General features: G+C 44.3%; 1 protein-coding gene across 1 annotated transcript in view; it reads right to left on the reverse strand.

Annotated features, from left to right (window-relative positions):
• Positions 1-9,812, reverse strand: part of LOC121675863 (follicle-stimulating hormone receptor) — a 217,195-nt gene extending 207,383 nt beyond the window's left edge. Inside the window, exon 1 of the mRNA XM_042051671.1 lies at positions 9,512-9,812. The gene's annotated coding sequence lies outside the window, so the exon portion shown is untranslated. The remainder of the gene's footprint in view (positions 1-9,511) is intronic.
• Between the last annotated feature and the right edge of the window lie 15,025 nt (positions 9,813-24,837).

Raw genomic sequence — 24,837 nt, forward strand, 5'->3', positions numbered from 1 at the left:
TCAGCCTCCCCCACATTTATCTGGCAAGCAATTCAGCACTGCCACCTATGAAAAGCTGGAGATGACAATGATCCACTACGGATCACCCCATGGGAGCTCTCCCAGAGCCACCCACTCCCATGGGATGGTCTAGAGCAGGGCTACAGGCTGAGCAAAGCCTGGGGTGACCATAGTTTATGCTCTGCCCCAAGCAGGCAGGACAGTCCCAGCCCTCCTCTGTGCCCGGGAAACAGGGATCCCTCCAGCTCCACAAAAAGGGAGCACCCTGCCCCTCCTCCCCACTGTGAGCCGCGTGGCTGCAGGAACCACGATGGAACAGGCACCCTTGGGTGCCAGTCCACGCCCTGGTAGCAGCACTGCACGACATTCACAGGGCACACCAGACACCTGCTGAGCTGCTTCAGCCTAGCTGCCCTTCAGCAGGCACAGCCATCCCCTCTGGCCACGGCAAAAACGCCTCCAAGGGAAGGGGCACGGACAAATGACCGCTGGAAGATGAATTGCAGCAGTTCATTCATTCAGGTGATTTCAGCAAGTGCTAAAAGAAGATAATCTCTCTGCTGTTTATCTCGCTGCTGCTTTGTTTGTGGTTTGTTTCCAGGCACAAAGTAGCCAAATTAGGTCACAGCCATGGCGCTGTATAAGACCTTGTTACTGAAGCCATGCAAGTAACACCAATCTAGCTCACAGGTGTTGTGATAAGTAAGTTTTTATTTCTCATATTCATAGCACTAACTTTTGAGTGTAAATTTGCCTGAGATGCAAAGTGGATTCCAAAATCCATCAGGTCCAACAATTTCAGTCAAAGTCATCAACTAAGATTGCCTCAAAACCTTATAGAAAATAACTAAATTTAGGATTTTAACAAGGTCCAGGCAGGATGAGTTTTGATTGCTTTCAGATGTGACAGCAAAATTTGAATACTCATAGCTGTTTGTAAATTTAGGCAAGAGCTATAAATCTCTCTCTCATTTGTCAGTTCAGTTAAGTTCCAGTTCTGCTGCTCTACTCAAAAACTTGGCAGGATTATGCTTCTGTGTTTTATTTCCTAATCTGACCATTATGGTAACTAATTTATTTCTATGTAATTTAATTATCTTTAGCTGTTCTGCATCCTTGGTGCACTCTGACTGCTCCATCTCCAGCTATTTAATTTTCACTCTTCTCCTGCATTTGAATAATTTCTCTTTACATAGATTGCTGGCATTGGAAATGTTGCTTAACTTGCATCATCTGCCGGCAGAGCCATTATTTTATTACAATACATCATCTGGTCAAGGGGGTGGACCACAGAACTTTGGTCCTTAGGATTTGCATTCAGAAGCCATTATTTTCTTTCTGATGTTAACAAAGTTGCTCTGCTCTTTCCCTGCCTTGGTTCCTGCTCCTGTTCCACCACCAGGTACTATTTGCAAAGCAGAGAGTTTCCTTGATCCTTGCAAGTCTGCCTTTAATTCCTTTATTTCTATTTTAAAATCCTGCCAGGCCACTGTTGGGAGATTCAAGTTGTGGAAGAACTTACTTCCTCCCCTTTTTGGTGCCACTGATCTTAGCATAAGTTTCACGGCTGAACTCTGTGGAATGCAGATTTCACCTCTACCTGCAATATAAATATATTCCATCTTCAAAGTCCTCACAGGGGCCCAGCAGTAGCTTTGGTTTCTCTCAGGGCAGCCTTTCCTTGGAGCTGCCTCCAGCTCCTGGGTGCTCCCCTGGCACATACATCCGTTTTCCCAATGCACAGCAACTGCAGGGTACAGACATCATTTCTCTTGTTTAGCATTCTCCCTGTATCACTTTCTTACAGCTGTTCTGCCACTGCAATATTTGTAAAAGTATAATAACCTAAATGTGGCATTTGGATAACAGAGGCATTTTACATGAACTTGTCTTCAATTTAGCCATGCATATTTGTGTCTCAGAGGAAGGCAGCATTCCTCACACCTTCCTTTTCAACATTTTTCTAAATTAACAAGTCTCAAAATAGAATAGCAGCAGATAAATTTACTTATTAGACAACAGCTGCCAAAATTTGCCACTAACAGGTGTATGCAAGATGTATTTCTCTACAGTAAAGAAGAAATTTAATCTCCCAATGATTTCATTTGGCACTAAGACAGAAGTTTTTTATTCTAAATATATGTCAACAAGGTTTCCACACAAGTTTTACCTTTGTGGTATACACAAAAATAAAAACCTCTTGTTTAATGGGCTGTTCTAAGGGCAAACTACAATTGCCAGATGATATCTTAAATAATGCAAAACATACTCAAATTATCTGCTGATCTTTCTGAAAGCCTGCACACCTCTTCCCACTTTTTTTATCCACTATTTTTTCTTCTTGACTGGTTTCACCCTGACAGACCATGCAGCACCTCTCACCTGTTTTGCTTCAAAACTAGTCACTGCCCACTCTCTGAAGTGGGAACTCAGGTGCCACTTCCGAATTTGAAGTTATTTCAAGGGTGAGAGACAGCGGAGTGTGTGGTGAGATGACAGGATACAGGATTCGAGTCGGGTCTGGCCAGACCATCTAGCAGCATGAAAGAATATTGTCAGCTATTCTGGCTTGCTCTGAATTTCTATTTTTGAAGACAGCAGCAGAAATCACAGAGATTCCTCAGTGTGAGTTTACAGAAAGAATCTGATGCCCACATGAAGAAAACCAAAGTGCATTTTAGTCATCCACTGAGAAACCAGTAGACTTTGAGAGAAAGCTGAAAGCCTGGTGGAGCTCAGTGGTGGCAGGGATCTGCCAGCCGGGCTGACCCTGCTCCCCTTGCACATCACTCCTCTGTGCCACCCCTGCTGCACACAAACAACCTTCCCCAAGACAAGATTCCAGGGACGAGCACGATTTATCCTGCAAGCACTGCTCCTGCGTGCTGGAGGGGGACTTGATTCAGAACAGGGAGAATATTCTGCACATTCTCCTCAACGCAGGTCCCTATGCAGATGTGGGGATGTTAGAAACAGGAGCTGAGTGTCTGTGGGAATATCAGCTGGTACCAGGAGCTGACTGCAGAAAGAGCAAGAATAAGCAGGAAGGTGAGAGCATAAAAGTCTACAACTTCAGTGCAACAGGTGCCTGAGGTCACAACGGGGACTATTATTTTCTGGCAGGAGAGAAATAGTAAATCAATGTTTCATTCTGATCTGGTGGCTGGCTGACATCTATGGCACCCTGCCACAGGTGGCTCACATGACAGCCTCCCGCAGTATATCTTCCACACTTAGGAACATCACAAGAAACAGAACAGTTTCTACAAGATATATTGTGTTTGTGTTTCCAGAAGCCTCTAAAACTTCACAATAAAACCAAACCAAACCCAAAGCAACACACCTAGTGTTCAGGTAGCTGAGGTCTCAAAAGCAAGGAAATTCCAGAATTGGCTTCATCAGTGCAACCTTAGTTTTGTTTCTTTTTGTCTGTTTATATATACACTGTCTTAAATGCAGGAGAAAATATTAGACACTTTTAACAAAATACCTAGAATTATGACATACACCTGGAACCTGTGTGGGTGAATTTGGGTGTTTGGTTGTTTTTCAAACACACAGTGTCATGCAACCTTTCTGCTATGTCTACATGATTCAAATTGCACACCTCTGCCCCTGAAGATGCTTACCTGGGAACCTTGTATTTCAACCATATAAACAAACCCATTAGTTTACAGGCTGAAAACACACCCCAGAAGGCACGCTCCAATTTCCTTGGCACTGCCCCTCAATCCAGCTCTATAAATGGACCCCCAGCCAAATAACTCACTCTATTGTCAACCAAGGAGTAATTCTGCTGTGCTCCAAGTAATTGTTCTGCTTTCCTTGCCAACATCACCTGAAACAGGGACAGAAACTGCCCCAAAAGCAGGCTATGGTCCCTGGATCCTTTAGCCTGACCTCCAGGCAGGAGAGCAGGGATGCATCAGCAGACCTGTGCTTCTGACGAGGTAAATTGTGAGCAAGCCCTGATGTGAAATTGCCAGGTACGAGTCACCTGCTGATTATGACAAATTTTGTTTGCTCTGTTATCACAGGCAATGTAAAACCAGGGCATTGCACAGCTTCTGCATGTACATCCAGCGCAGGGAGGGATTTCTTACAGGGACACATGCCTCCAGTATCATTGCTTCAGTGTTTATCCCTGGCTCCATTCACTTTTCTGCTTAGATCTCACATCCAGTCATGAAACACTGGCTCTTTTACAAATAAAAAGTGGGTTTTTTGGATTTTTGTGCATATTCACAATTGAAATTTTAGAAATAAAAGGTCCCAGAAATTCTGCCTCAAAGACACCCTTCTAAGTACAGATCTGGATGTTACAACCCTGGGTTTTGTCAGAAGTTTTCCATGTCACTGTAAAACCATTTGTGTTTTAATATACCAAATGGACATGACTACATATTGGATTTTGTTGTGGATAGACCATCCAAGAGAAACAAGGTGACATCAATTTGTTTGCCAGAAGTCAGTGGCTGTAAGACACTCCAGGTTTACTACTTAAACTTCCAAAAGCAAATTGGCAATAATCTGTACTTAGGAGTCCATTTAAACAGGCAATACTTGCAAGTGCTAATTTTGCATAAACTCCGGTAATGTTTATTAACGAAAGAGACAATATAGTATCAATTAGGAAATGTTCAGCAGCTAGTTAATAATAGACAAAATAATCCCCTTTGGCTCCTCAGCTGTCTTAGCAAATGTTTAACAATGAAGATATCCAAGCTCGAGCAGTCTAATTAAAGAGGATTCTTTTCCTTACGTACCTTTCTGTCCTTGAATGTTTAGCTCATAGAGATCAACAATTGAGACTTACAAAGGTAAAGCCTAACTACACATCCCCTTTCACTTCTGCACTGTCACAATATATTGTCAGGGGTTACCTAATGACAAAAGCAACTCCAGTTCAGGGAGAGACCAGGACACACAGCCCTCGCTGTGCTGGAGATGATATTCCTTCTTGAGCAGCATCTATACCTCGACTCGTGGCTGCTGTACCACAGGAAAGACACCCATTCTGATGGCACGTCTCTATTTTCTCATTTTCTCTTTCCCAGATCTGCCCCTGCACAGTCCAGGCTGGGTTAGCACTCTCTTTTAAACAAACTATGAGGAATTGCAACTCAAGAGGATGCAGGAACCCCGCTGACACAAGCCAAGGTCAGCCTGGTTGCATGTGCAGGATTAGCAGTTTGGGCAGGCAGCATTTTCCCTGGCTTCCTAGCACTAACACAGTCTCCAGATCAGTTCTCAAGTACTGGGAAATGTTGAAGTCACTGCTGGGGGCTGCAAGAGACTCAACAGCATTGCTTCAGTTGCCTGTTTCTGCTCAGCAAGGAGCTGCACAGAGAGGGGCTTCAGACCTTTAAGCAGAATCCTTTCTCTCCAGGAGATACCCCCTTCTCTGTCCTTGCTGCCTCTCAGTCACATTTCAGTTCATTATCCAGCTCTTCCACAGCAAGACTTCAGAGAGTCACCCCTCCTTCAAGGCACATTTAGTTGAAATTTGCTGTCATTTACTCACACCGTGGGAGGAACAGTATTTCAGTACAGCTGTTTCCAAAGATTAAGTGAATTACAAGAAATACTAATGAATTAATATAATAATAATACGCTATATTGTACTTATTATTTATGTCATATTACAGCATAATGAATATAATGAATACTCTTCTCTCTGGTGGCCAGTGACAGGACCTGAGAGAATGGTATGAAGCTGTGGCAGGGGAGGTTTAGGTTGGATATCAGGAAAAGGTTCTTCACCCAGAGGGTGGATGGGCACTGGAACAGGCTCCCCACAGCAGTGGTCACAGCACCAAGCCTGACAGAACTCAAAAAGTGTTTGGACAGTACTCTTGGGGCTGTCGTGTGAAGGGCCAGGAGCTGGACCTTGATGATCCTTGTGGGTCCCTTTCAACTCCGAATATTCTATGATTCTATGAACGACTGAGATCTATTCTTTTCCCTTCCCTCAAATCCAAAGCACCAAAGTCTGCTTTTCTTTAGGGTCCTTCCCACAGGCTCGCATGTCATGGAGATTAGCAGACAATGCAGAACTGTCTGAGAGCATTTCTGCAGGACTCAGTGTCAAATTAGCCAAGTTAACATGATAGATTATGATAAATTGAATGCCTGGGGTACTATGTGCTTGAACTATGTGGTGCTGTGTAGCACAGCAAATGTATTTCCTAAAAACCCCTAACTGGGCAATTTCATCTAAATAAAAATGCTACTAAATATGCCTTTGCTTGTTGTCAAATACTTTCTTCTCCTTCTCAGCAGCTATAAAACATATGGTTTACACTGCTAAGAGCCTCTGTAAATCATGCTGTAATACCTGTAGGTTATGCTTAGGCATAGACATGTCTTCAGCTGATGTCAATTGTTGTAACAGCCCTGACGTCAGAGCCAACATTATTTACAGCAGCTGAGCGTCTGTGCTCAGCACTTACCAAGGCAGGCAAATGAGAAGGGATTTGCTTTAGGTTCAGGGGGACGTTAAAGTAGAACTTGGTCTGGAGAAATTAAAGCCAGGCAATGACTCAAATCTGGTCCTTGTCTGCTTGAGAGCAGATCTATAGATATAAACCCTGTCAATCTTGACTCTCCTGCTGCCCTTTACTGTATATAGCATAAAGCTAAAGAAACACCTGACAACAACATGAATACATACACATATAAATAAAATTGTAGAGGTGTTTAGCATTTGTCTCACCCTCTGAAAAGAGACGATGACAAACACCTTTCATAGGAGAAGCTAGGACAATGCTGAGTCTTCACACCAGCTTCTCTATACAGGCAGGAAAGGGAACTCTTGAAGAGGCACCTCCACACTATAATTCACCCACCAGAGAAGAAAAACTTCATCCAGCTCCTCCCTCCCAAGGATGGATAGGAATGTCTGCTGGACTTCAATCACACCAAGACTCCAGGCTTCCTCTCAGGGAAGGTTTAGTAGGAGCCTCCTTTTAGTAAGAGGGACACAGCAGTTAAGTGCTACAGCCTAGGGGTAAACCTCCTTCACAGCTCGGAGGGTTTCCCAAGTCACTTCTTAAGCGAAGTTCCAGGCAGCCCTCACAATATTCTAAGTTTTGCATTGCTGCGTGGCATATAAACCTCACAACCAAGGTTTTTGCAACTTCCACACCATAGTTTTATAATAGCACAACACAATAAAGAGTCAAGTAAAAAAGAGTAAAGCACACCATAACCATCTGATAGGAAAATAACCTCAACCTTCCCTACTTGCAGGAAGCTGTAGGACTCACAGGGTTAAAAATTATTTTTCAGTCAATCTCTTTATGCATCCCACACACTAGAACTTATCTGACATGAAAGGGAATAGATGGGTATAAATATAGTACATGAAGTGCAGCATTTAGTACAGACAAATTATGTTAAAGACTGTCAGCATTTAGTCTGGCACAACTGCTATACTGCTACAACATTTGGGGGAAGAAAAGAGGGACTCAGGATGGTCTCATTTGTCTCCTTCCAATAGATCATTCAGAATTGACTCGTGTGTTCCACCCTAGGCTTTGGGAAGCCTCAGTGGAAAGATGTTATTTCTGAAGGTGCTTGTAAGAGCAGCTTCATGGTCTCTGCATGGGGAAGAGGCAGCACTTTGTCAAGCTCCTTGTGGGAGTGTAATGGCCCATCTGGGAGATGCCTGTACTGCAGCACCCACCAGGGATGGCCTCTCCTCCTCATGTAGCCCTGCTTTCAGAAGGTGTTCGCAATGCAGGGGCTTCTTTGTTTTGTTTCTGTTCTAACAATCCTGAGAGCTTAACAATTTCTTTCATTTAAAGGAGGAAAATCAAAAAAGAGAGCCAGAAAACCCAATTTTCTATTTATTTTTAGTGCCACTTAATGTGCATCCTGCTAAGCCAACAATCATCCCAGCATGAGCTGACTAGAAGCAGCAGCAGGTAGCTTCCTGGCTAACTGGCAGGGATCAGAGTGGATAAAAGAGAAATAAGACTAGGTTTGCCACACAGAGTAAACCCAAGCAGGGGATTTTACTTCTGCCCTCTGCCCACATTACAAAGAGCTTCCTTTTTTTATAGCAGGGCCCCTTAGCTCAAGATATAAAACCCCAATGGCCCCCCGAAAAATTTCCCAAGACCAAATAACTGCTGTGAAACCACCTTTGGTGCCAGAGTCTGCCTTCTCTTCCTCATCTCTGCTTGTTGCAGACCCATTTCAGTATCACCTGGGGGACACAGCAGGAGCAGCTTATCCCAGACAGTAACAGAAGTGGAATTTTGCAGTGAAGGCCCTGTACCCCACAGAGAACCTTCCAAGTTTGACTCACATCTGCTGGCCGACTTACCAGCAGCTGCTCACTAACACACAGGGAAAAGGGTTTAGTGCCCAAAGCTCAAACACTGTCATAAAACTCTTCTTTTACAGATACCTGCCCAGTGGAAGAAAAGTGTGCTCTATTAGCTGCACAGAGATGCATCAGCTTTGAAACTCCAAGGTCACATCTCCATTTGAATATATACAAATATGGAAAAGCAACAGGGGACATTTATTTCAGCAACAGCATTTTCAAATTTTTTCGACTAAATAAATATTATTTTATTACAAGATTTTTCCACTGGGTGAGAGCTTGCTAGAAAAAAACTATACTGACAAGCCTGTATAAAAAACAATTCAAACCAGGTACCTGCCAGCCAAAATAATGCACATGGAAACGCCTTACTGCCCAAATCACACTGGAGAGCTGTGTGTTGGGTATAGGGCTTTGGAGAAGTAAAAACTTAATCACTTTTTAATCCAGGACAAACTCCCTCCCTGCTATCTCAGGTCAGGGCATAGGAGGACAGGTGCAAGGACTAAAGGAGGCAGGCAGGACTCCCACCTCCTGCCAGGAAAAGCCATCACAAAACACTGCACCTTTTCCACACCTAGCCTGCCATGCTCTCTGCCACGCATTCATCACAGATTGCTACCAAGCAGGTATTTAAGCATTTTCCAATAGTCCATTCACAAGTGAAATGCATATTTGACCTCATTTTTATCATTAGGGGAGATAATCTCTTTGGGGGCTTTGGGGCAAACAACCAAGGCTCTATACAGAGAGTCTTTACAGGGACCACACCTTCCCTCCAGAGTTTATGGTTTCTACGATGCAATCACTCACCATAGGCACAAAACAAGTGTAATAGGGCAGGTAAAGCATGAAAAAATGCTGGAACAAGAGCAGCAGTATCTCACAAATCTGAGCTACTTAAGGTTGGACCAGCAGAAAGTTACAATTGTGCATTTTTGCTAGAGCAAGAGGACAGTCTCCAGACACACAATTAAATCTTTTCACTGAAAACCCGCACCTGGGGACCAAACACAACAAAAGAAATCACGCTATGGAAGTGAACTTACAAATCACAACAACTCCTACAGAAACAAGCTTGAGGTCTGCTGAGAACCTGTCAGAGAGCAAGTACCAGGACACAAAAACATACTCTGCATTTTAGTAAGAGGAGAGTACTCATGACTTTGCACCTACCTCAGAGGAGACAAGCAGCAGAAAGGCCCCTACCCTTCCCCAAGGAATTTAAAGAGCCCAGGGGTGTCTCCTGGGAAGGCCACCAGGCAGGTGCTAGCAATCAACAGCATCTCCAGTCCCGCTAATACTTTGCTTAATGGGATTAGGTTCATTACAACCACTTCCCTCTGACTGGTTTGCTATCCCTCTCCCTGTGGAAAAGCTACAGCCTGCTCTGCCAGGAGCTATGCACAGGACTGCAGTTATCCAGGCAGGATTTCCAGCCCTTGGCGATGGTATCGTTCACCTCTCAGTGCATCCAAAGAAGACAGTGAAAGGCAGATTCAAGAAGTTATTTCAAATCATTTGCTTTTTATCTTGTCAACAGAATAAAACCCAGAACTTATACTGAAAGCAAAATACAGGAGAAAGATAATCTGCCAAGCCCTTTCACCTCTATTTCTCAATTTAGTGCTAAGATCAGGTGACACAGAGATAAGTCCCCTATCTCTCTCTTCCTCCACTTGGGAGGAAGAGTCTGCCCTCATAAAACTCAGATTAACCCCCTAGTTCACCAAGGAGCTGAATAATAGCACTAATGGCTTCTACCCGTGCATTCTGCAAATCTGGTGACAGGACTATCAAGAGCAAGGGGAAAATTCTCGGTGCCAAGACCTGTGCTAGGACACAGCACCCGGCCCAGCAAGCTGACAGCAGCGTTCACAGTGGCTGTCAGACAACTGTAGAAGGACCTGTTTTGCATAGCTCCACTCACAGTGTGACATCTAATGTCAAAAAACCATCTGATGCTCTTTGTCAATCAGCAGAGTCAGCCCGACTTCGAGGCATGTGCTGAGCTATAGGCAAGAAAAAGAACGGATGGAACGCTGAGCCTGCTGGGATGCTCAAGAGCATGAGATGAAGTAGGCAGAGTGCATCCCAGGATATCAGGTTCAGCACTGACATGGTGGAAGCTGTAAATACTTTATGTTTTAATTGGCTTGCTTGTGGAGTAAATGACTCACTAAAAATGGCATGCTGTTGGTCTAAATCCAGTTATGTACCATGTACCTCTCTGAGAAGATTAGAGTGAGCACATTCAGTTCAAAGTCTGTGCAGCAGCTCTGGGTGAAAGGCATCTGGGCACACTGCTTATCAAATACTCTATCCATGGTGGCAAGTCCTGGCTGCCAGCAGGTAACACCCAGAGCTCTGTCATTTGCTGAGCAAAGTGCTCAGAGGTGTAAACATCACAGAGCCAGCATTACACAGAGCACCTGTGAGCAAGGGAAATAGCCCATGCCCCCTGAAGACCGAAGCAGTTCCTTCCTGGAGATCACAGTGATGGACGAGGGAAGTTTGGGGCCCTTCACTGGCCTGGGCAAGGTGAGGAGGTCCAACAGCACCTGTAGCTTTCTGCTGAGCCCATGCAGAGGTGTATCATACTGCTCCTAAGAAATGGATTACCCCATACAGGGGCAGCAACAGCAGGCAATAGCTGTTCTCTCTTCTCTGGCTTGCAGCAGTGTGTCAAACATCCATTTGATAGCCATGCACCACTGCCTGCAGGCCAGCTCAAATTGGACTCCAAAATGCACCACATGGCTTTCTTTGAGGCAGGTTACAAGGGCAACACATTAGAGAAAAAGACTACAACACAACTAAAATGTTCTGTTAGTTTTAATTAAGCTCATCGCACTGGAAAACTTTCTGATTCCAGGGAAACACTTGTCCTTGGGATTCCTGCCTTTTTTGTTTGCTTTTAAGCTTAAAACCACCCAAATTTCAAACCAGCAAAGGGCTAAGTGATCCTGGTGAGCTCCCACTCAGGCTCCCGCAGTTTGCAATAAGCTCAGTGAGAGCCCATCTCAGCACTGGATATTGGATATGGTCTCCAGATGGTCATGCAGGGCATCAAGACAACAAATTACCAGGACAGGAGACCTGTCAGAGCCATCCTCTGTTGTAGGACTTCCTTTCACAGAAATGACATGCGGATTGCAAATGGGACAAAAAGCCTATGAGACAGCAACTCCAGACAGGATTTGTTTCTCACTGACTAACTGTGAATTCAGCTTTTTTCAAGCCATTTTCTGTCTCTTTACATATCATGCTGCTGTAGGAATTGCAAAGGTAAGGAACATTTTCTCAGGCACACATTCATAACACAAAACAAAGAGGAAGCACTAGGTACAGGAATGTAACAGAAAATGTAGGTCACGTTCAAAAATATTATCAGGAGCATGCAGAGTATATCATACCTCTACAATGAGCTTTGCTTTCATGAAAATTAATTAGGCACAGATTTCCAGTATTGCTTTTCATTTCTGTTGCCTCAGCTCTTTGGTGTCACATCTCAGACAGCTTGGCCCTGCTATTCATAAGCACTGATCACCTCCAGCATGACCACAGCAATCGGGAGCTGCCCACTGAAACAAAGCTTTTGATATCTCAAAGGCCACATTCTGTCTCTTGTCTTGGATGAGAAAACAGGTGACTACTGCAGGTATGCCTGTAATCTCCAATGAAAGGGCCAGCAGAGACACAACAATGATTCTCCTTTGGTGGTAGCAATGAAGGGCAATCACAGGAAGAGCCTAGGAAAACCACTACAAACAGAGCTAATTTTTTAAAATTTACATACTAAACAGGATTTGACATAAGAAAACAATTTCACACGTTAGTTTCAGAGCAAAGGCTTCATTTCATCCCCTGAAGTAGAATACTGATTGCTCAAACCATGTATTTTCCAATACATGGCCCAGCTACAGATCAGCTAAATGTTCACAGGCTTCACTCCAACGTCTCTCAATTTTCTTTCTCACTTCTCTCCCTGTCTGCTATTTTTGCCTTCAGGAACCTCAATAACTTTAGTATTGCTCCTAGTTTTTATCATCTATATTTGAAGATGTATTTATACAATGAAGTAACATGTTTTGAACAAGGAATTCTGCAAAGTTTACTATGGGAGACAAGATCACAGCAGATATGAGAGTCAATTCACAATATATTTTATGCCCATCTCAATCCCGTGGATGAAAAGTTGTAAAGGGAAGAAGAGCCTCTTTGGCTTCCACCTTTTGTACATTCTTTAGTCCAAGAGCTAGGGCAGATTGCAGTGACTGGACATATGAGCATCACTGGAAAAGTAGTTTTCAACACCAGAATGGAAGTAGAACATTTTTGTTTAACAAATGAGGGGTCAGGCATCTGTGCCAGATAAACAGAGGATGGGCATATGAAGTTCCTACAGTCCTGCATTAGTACCTCTACAATCTCCTGTGTTGGACCTATGCAGCTACCCAGCTACTACAGCTAAGCGGAGTCTCATCCAAATCCTACTGCCTTCTGCTTGATGCATATGGAAAATTTGACACCTCCAACACCTATATTTACTCCATAAAAACTTATGACTACACAGGTAAGTAATTCATGGCCCTGAGGAGGTCAAACCACAGATCTTCTAGCCATCAGTTTTTGCAGCTCCCAGAAAGTAAACAGGGTTTGAGCCAAGCCTCTGAGTGCAGTGTTCAGGGAACCTCAGTTTATGTGCTGCACATGCAGAAAGGGAGCCCATCATAAAATAGTATTTTTATTTCTGCTATATTTTCTCTAAAAACATAGGGTATACAATCATAAATGAAATCTTGCTATACCTCACTGTGCCAAGTGAGACAAAAGCCCCAAAGCCCTCATAAAAATTAAACCAAGACAAACTGTGCTCCAAATCCCCAGAAAACAAGAAAAACATTGCAACAGAGGAACATAATCCACTTGGCTCCTTTGTTGCTGCAGCACCAGGTATTTGTGTTCTGATGGAAACTGATGGTTTGTAACATCATAGATAACAACTCAGCAGCATGAATGGTAGTCCAGAGCAACTACATCATTGTGTGTTACTGCGTGATATTCCCTGAATTTCTGCATATTGATGCCCCTGAAAGTTTAACATGTAATGATTTGAGTGCAGGATATATTAAATTAATATATCCTTTCAAAACTTGAAACTATGCCTTTCACTTGCCTTTTCTTCACAAGATTTAAGAACATAAATGTAGTCTTAAGGAGCTATCTTCTAAATACTCAGCTAAAATCATGTTTCCTGAACAGAGACACAGCTTTTTAACGGGACTGTACTCCGATGTAAACACAGCCTCATATCAAGAAAGCATCATTTCAAAGCACTCTCCATATACCCATTATATCAGGCTGCTCTATGCCAAAAGATTAAACACTCCCTGTTATTTCTTCCTGCTTTTCCTGCAGAGCGATATTCTAGGGTTTGGACATAGATACAGTTGTTGTTTCTGGAACAGACTGTGAAAAACTGCAGCACATAACTTACCTCAAGCAATTGATAACGGGCCATTGTTCATCCTGCCCCACCACGGATGAAAGGAAGCCCACATTCCGTAAGCTTGTGGAAATTTTATATCTTCTGACTCCTTTGTCCCTTCAGAGCCATTTCAACAAACTAAAGACATTTCCCACTAAAAAGATTACAAAGACAAAGACACAGATAATGATGCAGCTCCTCAGCTGTTCGTGCTGCAGCAGTAGGCATGGCTCAGCTTTAGTTGCCATATTAAAATAATTGACTGTTAATCACTTAGGCATTAAGATCAGTTTATCAACTCTACATTATCTAGCATGAAACCCATTGGCAGCTGGGCACTTGCTGTTTTGCAGTTATGGCATGTCATTTATTAAGGAGCATTGTCTTAGTGTTTGTTGCAATTTATGTTACCCCCTTGAACTTTTTCCCCCTTTTATCCAATGTAATGGCTAATTAATTAATTTATCTAATGGCTGATTTTATTTTATTTTATTTTTATTTTTCGTACAAATGGACCTCCCTGGACCTCGTTCCGTTTCCTCCTAGAGCACACCTGATGGAAGATTGCAAGCAGAAAGGTTCCAAGGATGGTATGTTCTTTTGGTGTGAACAAAGCCAGAGGACTTGCATGTAGGATAACACCCCTGACTGTTAACAAATCCTGGCACGTGACACGGAATCAGACTGGAAAGGCCTGGAGACAGTGATGTGCTTTAGAGAGGTGCCTTGCTCTGAGTGTAGCAGTGAAGAAACCCAGTTAGATACTGACCACAGGTGAGCAATGTGTATGTCCAGAGAACTTTAACATCATAGATGGTAACACAGCTGGAGGTGGGCAGTCATTAGTATTCACTAATTGGTATGCCCCTGCTGGACAAGAAATGTATGAAATTAAAACTGCAGAGCTTTTGGTTTGGTATCACAGATTGTTTTAAACAAACTCATTTGTTTGGGTTTTTTAGTGAAATCCCCCATGACAATTCACAACAATAAGTTTTCTGGCAATTCTAAGAAGGTATGTAAATAAACTCATAAACAAAAAAATTGAATTTAAAAGTCCATATTTTGAGCTGCTCAAAGAAATACAACTCTCACAATCCTTACCCAGCAGATTATAGGAGACATCCTTTCCTGGCAGGCAGTATTGTTGTTTAACATAGCAGCCATCTAAAATCTTGGTGGGGAGTTAACTTTCCCTACAGATTTCAGTTAGAATTTACCTGAAAAAAAAAAAATAGCTGCAATTCTTTGCAGAGTGAAGCAAAAAGCCAACACTAATGCTGTGAAATCAAATAACCTGAATGAGGGCTGAAAGCTCAGCCCTAGTCCTTCCCACTCTCCCTTCCCTATTGGCAAGGGGGTCTTCGGCAAGCTGCAATTGCCCTCTGTAAAGCAGAAATAATTCTATTTACTTACTTTGCATGAGGAAGTGGATAAAACTTGAGATGCACCATCCTAGGCAAGAAAAAATGTTTGTGGAAGCCAACCAGAGTGGGAGATGGGAGCAGACCTCTGCTCTGGGGCCATGGTTGCTTGCTCTTCCCTTCAATTGTGCTGGTGAGCCAAAAGCACAACTTGGCTGGTGCCTTCTGAGCTCCTGTAGGGCTTGTTCGATGGGAGACTGTGATCCACCCTTATGAATAATAAAAAGTAGCAGGAGTTCAACTCTTTTTACCAGCTGGAAAAGATTGAACAAGCTGCACCTTCGTTAGAACCCCCTCCCCTCAAAGCTTTAACACCCAGCATCGTCTTGAATGGCAAGTGCCAGACAAACCTGCTGGGAAGGAAGAGCTCCTAAAACAGGGAACCCAACAACACAGATGCTTGTTTTCTTTGGGAAAAAGTCTCCTAAGGAGCTGTATGGCTGCTAGGAAGGTAACGCCAATAATTTTTGCAATTTCAAACAAATAATAGGACATCACATCACCAAAGTCCAGATATTTTAAGGCACTGAGTCAAGCACCTTACTCTCCTATGTATGTGTGAGGGAAAAATCTGGGAATAGATGTGTTGTTTTAGCGTGGCAAGCAGTTTATTTTGAAATTGCACCACTTTTAGTTCTATTTGTAAATATAAGATTTATGAAACAAGACCGTTTAAGTGACTCAGCTCACCCATTCTCATGTTACTTCAAGAACAACAACATGCTGTGTTTTGAGGGGGATGTATGTCATTGAAGCACATACAATTCAAAGATCATTTACTTCCAGCTTCCAGAAGCTCTGCCTGTGGACTGAGCCCAAGCATGCAAAATTTCAGCCTGCATGTATTTGCCAAAATTGTAATCACCTTAATGATAAGGGCTTTGTTGTGGCAATGATGCAACCTACACCTGCCTGCGCTATGAACATCAAGTAAACGGAGTTAGGACTATTCACAAATTCTCCTTTTGTAAATATATGTACACTGACAAAATGAAGACAACTAAAACCTCAGGCTGAAAATAGAAGGTGGAATTCGAACACTTTGATTTAATGGACCTGGGTGATGAGAACTCGCCACATGCAGATGCATGACTCAAATCTAGACAAGCTGCAAACCTTGTCTTACCTTTGGTTTGCTGTTGAATGCTTCCGAGTTGCTCCTCATGCAATGAAACAGTAAACCCTAGTCTATTTCCAAAAGCACAGTGATGCCCAGCACAGAGGTGGCTGTGCCAGCACCAAGGGCTCCATTTGAAAGCCTGCAGAGCTCCTCTGGAATACCCTCCACAGTGCTGTTGTGCAATCCCACCACTTTTGCCCCCGATTCCCTCCAAACGCGTTATCCCGCGCCTGGGCTCTGCTCGGGGATGCACAGCAGGTCCCTGGCGAGACAGAGCTGCGTGCAGTGAGAGCACGGTGCAAGGCACGGGCGGCACTGACTGCCCCTCCGGGCTTTCCTCCTTGCCTTTCAGACTCGCAGCAGCCGACCTTGCATGCTGCCCTCCCCCATCACACCCTCCCGCCTCGCCCTCTGGCAACACAGAGTCTCACGGCCGCTGGACTGTGAAATAGCTCTTTTTTCGTTTTTGCCTCCTTGATGAGCTGAGATGCAGGTGAAGAGAAGGAGACAAGAGGCTGTGCCAGTGTTGGTGAGAGCTGTGCTTGCTGTCCTGTCCATTCTGAGGGAAATGTTTCCCAGCAGCAATGCAGAGGAGGCCATGTCCAGTCCCACTCAAACCTCAGAGTAACACAAGGACCCATGAAAGAAGGAGAAAACCAGGAGATGGTTCACACCGGGTGCAGCCACCTCTTTTTGATGTCCTGAATGCTGCTAGCTGGAGGCAGAAGTCTCAAGGCCCTGGTGAGGACAGTGCTCTACCTGTGGAGTCACTACTCCTGCTCCCTCCCATCCTATTTCCTTTGCCCACCGAGGCAGCTAAGGGAAGGGGAGCAGCATCTTCCACCTCCACTCACCTTGTACTCTGTCCTTCCTTTGGCAGAGGGGATGTGCTGGCCACACAACCCAAGATGCTGGCCACAACTATCTCTAGGCAGTGCCTTATCCATCAGAATGATGTTCCCTTCAGAGCTGGGGGGGATGGAAGAAGAATGCTGACTTTAGGTGCTCTCCGTTTCACTCCCATGGAGTTTCCCTCTCCCTGGCTCCCAGTCTGGATTACATGGCCAGGGGACTGCAGGCAGCACTGGCTACATACGAATGGCTGTTCCCAGGAGGAGGATGGCGGCGTTCTGGGTGGAGAGCGCAGCCACCTGCAGTCAGCAGAAGACAGAATTAATGACCTTTGTTACCTCATTAGTTGAACGGTTAGGCATCTGGTTTTGACAGAAGAGAAAATACTTGAAGCTGCTGTTCAGTATCTGGTGCTGAACAGAGGCCTTATGTCTATAGGGATTTTAGTCCAGCAATTTTGATGAGCCCTACATTCACCCAGAATGAATATATATCTGTACTCCTGGAGAAGCCATTCTAAAAGGAACTTTGAGCAAACCTTTGATAACTCTTCCCTTAAAAACATCCCCTTTGGTTGACAGGGTGATATCAAGACTTCAAATTGGAGCTGGTGAAATGCTCACACCAGAAAGGATGAATTTATCTTCCCAGTAATCTACAGCTGCTGTGTCAGACACTGTGCTGCAGTGTGTCCTGCTGTGTGCCGTATGCCACTTATAAAGCAACGATCAACCTTCCCAGATAGTGCCTCACACAAAGTGTTTACCAGAATATAGATTGCTGTGAGATACAGTTAAAAGTTGCTCAGAAATAAGAGATCAAGTAGGCTGACCATTTGTGAGGTCAGCGGTGCTTTTTTTTGTTGTGCCTTGGTTTTGCCTTTTTGCCTTTTTACTTTTTGCTGCCTTTTTTTTCCCAGCAGCATCTAAGTGCAATAAAATATCTGTGAGAAGAATTGCTATAGCAACAAAGTATGGTCTCCTAATGGAGGCTGTGTGTAATAGCCGACTGCCACTAGAACTTTAAGGAGAAGGAATAAAATCCATCACTAAAGCAGGAAAAGGAAAAGCATTAAAAATTAAGATTTTATTGTTCCATGATTTATGTTTACTTCCTTCACATCTCCAGATGATCTAGAGAAGTTTCAGGAGCTCCCTGCTCCTATTTACTGCTTCACACAAAAATTTTCAGGAACCCAGAAAAACAATGGTGTGAATGATCAATTAGCAGTAACATAATGATACAGTTTTGCACTCCACGGTAGCAGGATTGCTGTGAATATGAGGAATTAAGAGACTATAGCAGCACTGGGAGACCACAGGTAAGACAGCAGTTAAGACCAACACGATGCCGATACACAGCAAGAGGTCATCCTTCCTGTAAAGATTCGCAAAATGTAGAGAGTGAGGGGGAAACTGCCACAGAGAAATAAAGTAATTAAGTTCAGGATCACTCAGCAAGCCAGTAGCAATGTCAGGACCATGTCCTCTCACTGTCCATCATCTAATAAAGCTGTTTATAAAGCTAATTTTACTGTTCTTGTGCAGTGTGATTGCCACAAACCTTAGGGTGCACTATACATGCAGAGAAGATGGTTTGTGTCAGAGTTCACTGGGATTGTTGAACTGTCCAAGGTAACTACTGTACCCCTGCTCCGTCGCCGAGCCCCAACCAGCCCTCACCTTTAGTGGGACACTAAGACCATCCTTCCCTTCCCTCCTTTCTTCTCTGTGGGTCAGACTGTGGTACCAGTGACAGCAGAGAAAAGGAGGATTATAAAATGGACAAGTTTTGACCTCCAAAATTATTACACAGGATATCAGGAGAAAGAGAAGATTGGTTGAAGAATTTAACTTAAAATCACAACAAGTTTTCCCCTCTGCTTCTGGAATGATGAAGCTTCAAATGGCTTCAAAGATGTTTCATGCTGATGGAGATAGCCTTTGTCCTGTTGAGAAAACTGAGATGCTGCATTAAGGTCAGTGGCAAAGCAGGGCAAAGAAGCAGCAAGTCCAGAAAAGTTGATTCCTACTGCCCTGGTTGAGTCTTTGCATACTCAGGTCTGGAAACTGCAGAAGGAAAGCAGAAAAATCAAAAGGCTCTTTTAAAAGATTCTCTCCCCACAGTGAAAATATTTCCTGGCATATCTTTGCAATGAACCTTGTTATATGTTGTCCTATTTATAACTCACATGTCTCCCTAACAAGCAAGCTCCTCAGAGGTAGAAAAGAGAGCGTGATTTGAATAGAGCTGTATATCACAGTTTGATATTCCCACTCTGGCTATGATTTATAACAAAAGCGTAGCAGCATGGGTCAGCCAGGGAGGGACATTCTGAAGAAAAGAAAACTGAATAAGTGAAAGTTTCCTTATCTGTATGAAAGGCACTTTTTTAACTGAAAGAGAAGAGTGTTTTTAACTCACATCCTACCAGACTAAGCAGCAAGTTGTCTTCATTTTAAAATACAGTTTCTTCCCATTAGTTCCGCCTCTAACATTCTTAAACAAGGCATTGTATCAGATAATAGTGAGAACAAGAAAATATGAGCAGCTAACTCACAACCAAGCACACAAGTGGTCTCAAAAATCATATAATGGTACACTTTAGGTGTTTACCATCTGTGAAAAACAAACAAACAAAAGCAGCACTAGAGTTTCCCTCAGAGAGCAGAGGTCACCTTGGGTTAAAGCCCTGGCAACAAGAATCAGTCCAGACAGCAGCTCCTTGGGTGGGAGAGGGCAGAGAGCAGGCAGATGTGCACTCTTGCCATGACTGCTCTCCTCAACCTAAGGCACCTACTGCTGCATAATTTCTTGTGATGGACTGAGAGGAAACCTGAAACCTTCTAATTTGGCAATCTCAGACAACTGAAACCCAGTAAAAAGGCAAAGCTGTCCTCATGTACACTGTAGTGAGTTTTACAGGCTAGGGCAAAATAGGGACACATCCAAGACATACTGGAGCCTAATTTCTCCACCAACCTAAATGTACAAACAGGGAAGAGATTAAAGGTTCAGAAAATCAAGGGCTGCCATCTCCTATTTGCAATTGTGAACAGGAGCACCCAGTGATTAGTCATGCTCTTTTTTCAGCATTCTCTGGTCCCATGAAACTTTTATTGCTTTTTCATCTGTTGCCCAGCTATTATCACCTCCTGCTCTTCTGGGTAATCATCTTAAAATGAGAATTGTGCTGCTAGGTTGATCCCTACTGCAGCCCCACTTGTGAAGCTCTCCCAGTTGCCTGCTGGTTCCCAGCATCCTCACTGTTTTGGGCATCATGATGAAACCCCTATTCTTCCTCAAGGTAGAAGGTCAAATGCGGCCAGTGAGCTCCAGTTAGGGGGCCAGACAAATAAACCATATGCAGTCCAGCAACAACTTTTTGGGTTCAAGCTACCACATAACAAAAAGAGTTTTGAAAGAGTCTCTTGCTTGTGTCCATTTACCCTAAAATGATGGAACTAGCTTTGTTTAGAAACTGAGCACAAGCTGCGTTTCCTCCTGAAGGTTTAGCAAGTTTCTACCCAGCTGGGAACTGTTTCCCAATCCCAGAAGACCAAGCTTGCATAAATGTTTACAGATTAAGTTACTTACATTCTGAGTAGGGGAACAGGCGAAGGAGTAAGGGGCTTGGTGAAGTGAGGAAGTGTCTCTATATGCCTCCCACCAGCTTTTTCCAGTTGCCATTGCCTACCAAGGTGCTGCCTAGCTGCCACCAGGACCTGGGGGAGACAGCAATGGCTCTAATAGTTCAATAGCTCTTGTTACAGCTTTCCCATCCTCAGAGGAAGCTAACTGATCCTTGTCTCATCTTTCAGTAGAATACAGCTTATGTACATCACACTCTAGCACAGTCCTTTCCCTGATATGCATGGCTTTGACAGACTGCTTATCCATCCACCAGTCAGTACACAGCAGGCTAATAATGGGCTCATACAGCAGCTCTCTCCCATTTAAGAGCTTACCTCACTGGGGAACAGACTGATGGAAAGGTCCAGCTCTTTAAACAGGATGTTATTCAAGTGGTGTAAAGGTGTTTGGGCTTTCTGGGAAGTACTTTTGTTGTACTACTACAGCTGAATGTGAGCTGCAGGGACTTCCCATTGTATCAATGACAGAATGCCATCGCAGATGTTAGCTGGAGTTACACCACCCTTCAGTGTTTTTCCTACCTGCTCCACAAATCAGTTAGCATGACTTGTGATAACTAGTTTCGCTATCAGGTTTTCCTACTGAAAAAAACTAATCCTATTTTAATTGAAGAGTTATACTATACTGCGTTTGATTTAACATGAAGGTATAAGAGAAAGAATGAAACTAAAGATCAACTCCTCAAGCAGAACAGTTATAAAACAAAGCCACAAAAAGTGCCTCTTCCATTTACTTTGTTTGAAGATGATCTCATTTGTATTGTGGGCACAGATTTACCCTGTTCAAATCAAATTTCTATGAATAGAAAAAAACTGTAACTGTGATAAACACCCACAATTATAGCACTTGATTTTCTCTTCCATAATTTAGCACAGCTTTAGCTGGTAAATTCTCTCTTCTTAGGAAAGGAAATTGTAAACCCTGAATTTTTCCATAATAGTTTGCAGGGTGTGTGGTGTGCTGCTCTGAGTCGCGCACATTGTCCAATGGTGCCTAAAGCAGACAGTACCAGTCATAGAATCACAGAAGAGTTTGGGTTGGAAGGGACATTTAAGAGCCATCAAATGCACTCAAATCCACTGTCTATATCATTGATAAGGACACTAAACAGTCCTGGTCCCTGTGTGGACCCGTGAGGGACACCACCTTTCACTGATCGTTGACTGGACATTGAGCTATTGACTGCTATCTTCTGGATGGAACTATCCAACCAATTCCTCATCCCGGCATCAAATCCACTTCTCTCCACTTTAGAGAAGAGGGTCTTGTAAGGGCATGTGTCAAGGCCTGTCGGAGTCCCTCCCCCCTGCCATGTGGTCCTGGGAGATGGGCCCTGGGGGACAGACACAGGATTTCCCTGCCCCTGCTCAGCCTCGTTCCCCATTGGTTGTTTTGTGTTCCCCTGCACGGGCAAGGACCCTCGGGTCCCGTGTCTGTAACAGTTCCTCGGCAGAGCTCCGGCCATGCGGCTGGAGAAATAAACATCTCTGAAACATCTATCAAGAATCAGTTCATATATATTTCTTTTCCACAGGCCTCATTGTCTGATACACGTGTTGCAGTATCTGCACTGTAACAAATGGTGGATAACGTGAGCAGAACGATCCCCGATCCCTGAGGGTAGCGACTGATTTGTGAGTAAACTCTGGATTTCTCTTCTTGTTTTCGTTTTGCTGTTCCATCTCTAAACTATGGAGGAACCGTGGAAAGACTCTTGGCTCTCAGAGCCGCATATGGACATTTACCTTAAACTTGAAAAGATTCTTGAACAACGATTTGTAAATTTTAGCTTAATTCAAGCTCAAAAGGAACTGAAACACTTCCTGGCATGGTTGTTTAAGAACTTTTTCTACGTTTCTTGGGACTTGATTCTTACCAAAGACTTTTGGAAGACTGTTTGGACACAGTTAATTTCTGAGTCAAAATATATGCCGATGGAAGAATATTTTAGTGAATATTATTTAATTACCGAGACTGTTGAACAATGTCAGCTCTGTCCTGGTGAAGGGAACCCTGCCTCAGGGACCGTGTGACCCAGGCCACGTGGACTGAGCGCTCTGTGAGCAGCAGCGAGGCAGTTCCTGCGTGTGGGCAGAGCGACGCGAGCTGCAGTGTCGGCAGCGGAGCGAGGCGCGGCGGGAGCCCGCCTGGCCCCGCGCAGCGCGTGGTGGAGTGAGCCCCGTGAGAGGGGCGGTGCGCGGGTGGCGGCCAGCGGTGGTGGCCGTGGAGCAGAGCCGTGCCCAGCCGAAATGCGCGCTGGAGCAGGGCACGAGGGGGGGCGCTGCTCAGAGGCCTGGTCAAGACGTGGGCGTGGCCCCAGGCAGTGGCAGCGCAGCTGAGACCAGAGGTGGCAGCAGGGGCGGTACGCAGGGGGCTGAGCGGCATGGCCCGGCCTGGCTCAGCCCACGCGGCCCCGAATGCGGCCCCAGGAGACCCCGCAGTGAGAGCACGCAGACATGAGCAGCCCCGACAGCTCTGGCAGTTCCAACATGGGAGCGACCGAAAACGAAAGTGAAACCTGGAATGCAGCGAGATAGAAAACAGCAGCCACTTGGAAAAAAGAAAAAATCATCGTAGCTAAGGTTTTAGGAATAGTAAAGTGGTATAATGTTAAACAAAATTATGGTTTTATGACAAGATGTGACAACCAGCAAGACATATTCGTTCATAGAACTGCTATTAAAAAGAATAACCCTGAAAAATACATCCCAAGTTTAGGAGATGGAGAGGTAGTGGAGTTCAAAATTGTGCAAGGTAGAAAAGGGTGACAAGCAGCAGAGGTCACTGGGCCTGATGGTGTTCCTGTAAAAGGCAGTATATATGCTAAAAATCGTAGTCATGTTAGACAATATCTCCATTGTAAGCCCTCCCTACAGTCTCCCTTTCCTAATCCCACCTTTCCCTTTTATCCTATATCCTATTACCCCCAGTGTATTCCCAATCCATTTTTTTCACCCATGGTTTCCCTCACAAAACCATGCCTTTGCCAATTGTTTCCCCAAAAACCCCTTTCCAATGCCAAGTGGGGGACGAAGAAGGGGAGGGAATAATTTAATTATTGTTGTTTAGAGTTTCAACAGGTACAAATGGAAGAAACCCTCTCCTGCCTCAGTTTCCCCACAAAGCATGCTCAGAGAGTCCTGTCTCCCTCCTGTCAGCCTTAAGATGTTCCAGAGAATCTGTCTGGACATTTAAAGACTCAGGAGGGTGGCTTGTTTTGTTTTGAAACTGTCCTTGTTATCTCATGTTTATCCAGTTGTTTTCAATATTAAGTTTTAAATCTCTTTTTGTTAAAAATAAACAGGTGAAATGTCAGGGTCCCTTCCCCCCCTGCCATGTAGCCCTGGGAGAGGGGCCCTGAGGGGAGGCACGGGGTTTCCCTGCCCCTGGTCAGCCTCGTTCCCGTTGGTTGGTTTGTGTTCCCCTGCGCGGGCAGAAGGACCCTTGGGTCCCGTGATTGAGCAGTCCCTCGGCAGATCCTCAGCCATGCGGCTGGAGAAATAAACATCTCTGAAAATACCTACCAAGAATCTGTCCATATATTTCTTTCCATGGGCCTCGTTGTCTGATACACGTGTTGCAATATCCCCACTGTAACAAAGGCCTTACAGGAGTCCACATGAATGACATCCATAGCCCTTCCTTTCTCCACTGCTGCAGTCACTCCATCACAGATGGTCACTGGGTTCGTCAGGCAGGACCTGTCCTTGGTGAAGCTGTGCCATGACCTTTCCAGGCATGGAAGTGAGGCTGACAGGTTGGTACCTGCCAGGGTCCTCCTTTCTACCCTTTATTAAAAATGGGTGCAATGTTTCCCTTTTCCAGTCACCAGAGACTTCACCTGACTGCCATGACTTTCCCAATGTCTTGGAGAGTAGCTTGGCACCTACATCAGCCAGTTCCCTCAGGCCTCATCAGGTTCCATAGACTTAGGCATGTTCAGTTTCCTCAGGTGGCACAT

Source organism: Corvus kubaryi, unplaced genomic scaffold (genome assembly GCF_017639235.1).
Source record: "Corvus kubaryi isolate FWS band 111438036 unplaced genomic scaffold, C.kubaryi_AGA036_p1.0 76, whole genome shotgun sequence".
Lineage (NCBI taxonomy): Eukaryota > Metazoa > Chordata > Aves > Passeriformes > Corvidae > Corvus > Corvus kubaryi.